Source organism: Otolemur garnettii, unplaced genomic scaffold (genome assembly GCF_000181295.1).
Source record: "Otolemur garnettii isolate 467f Iridium unplaced genomic scaffold, OtoGar3 scaffold00001, whole genome shotgun sequence".
NCBI classification, from domain to species: Eukaryota; Metazoa; Chordata; class Mammalia; order Primates; family Galagidae; genus Otolemur; species Otolemur garnettii.
The window spans coordinates 38,848,408-38,849,616 of NW_003852396.1; positions in this window are offsets into that span (position 1 = coordinate 38,848,408).

The following is a 1,209-nucleotide window of genomic DNA, read 5'->3' on the forward strand; positions in this document are numbered from 1 at the left end:
TTTTTTGGTTGCAGCCATCATTGTTGTTTGGTGGGCCCGGGCTGGGGATTCGAACCCACCACCTTAGGTGTATGTGGCTGGCGCCTTAGCTGCTTGAGCCACAGGCACCGAGCCTGGCCCTCTGTTTAAAAAGTTTGAGGACCCCCGCACTACACCCTCCTCAGCCTCCTGGAGTGCTAGGATTACAGGCATGAGCCACCACTATACCTGGCCCTGTATTTCTTCATATATATTTCCTGTGGTAAATATATTTGCTTCAGGTTAATTTTCTTTTTTTTCTTTTGAAAATGAAATATGAATATATTTCTTTATTAGAATGCTCACAGAATGAAGGACATTGAGCCTGTGGCTCAGTGAGTAGGGCGCCGGCCCCATATACGGGAGGTGGAGGGTTCAAAACTATCCGGGACCGAAAACTGCAAAAAAAAAGAATGAAGGACATATTAGCACTCTCCTATGTGATAAGGAACACATCTGACCCAACTGTGGCAGGCAAGAGGGATAAGAGCTCCTAGAGCTGGCGCCAAGTGTCCGTTGAAGGAATCGCCATTCACCAAAGTTGTTTCCTTAGATTTCATTATCTCTGCTGTAGCCACCAGCCAGGTCTCTGCAGTCTTCCCGGAATCCTGTGTCCCAGCATCAGGTGATGCTCTCTGCCCTTGACATTCCTATTCTTTCAAGACCCAGGTCAAGTATTCCATGTCTTACTCACCAGGCCACCTCTGGAATCCCTTAGCACATTTCTTTGGTACGCTGCTGCCCTACCACCTTCAGGGTTTTAGCTGTGGGTCAGGGAGAGAGAGAATAAAACATCCATATTACCAAAAGCAAATGGTGGGAACACATTCGTAAATGACACTTGGACATAAGGCTAATCTAACAGAACACATGGTTTCCTCTCCAAATAATACATAATACCCTAAAGAGCAAAGAAACCCCCCCTTGATCATTTCAACAAGTATGATTGGCTCAGCGCCCATAGCTCAACTGGCTAGGGCACCAGCCATGTACACCTAAGGTGGTGAGTTTGAATCCCCAGTCCAGACCCGCCAAACAGTGATGACAGCTGCAACCAAGAAATAGCCGGGCTTTGTGGCGGGCGCCTGTGGTCCCAGCTATTTGGGAGGCTGAGGCAGGAGACTTGCTTGAGCCCAGGAGTTGGAGGTTGCTGTGAGCTGTAATGCCACGGCACTCTACCCAGGGGGACAG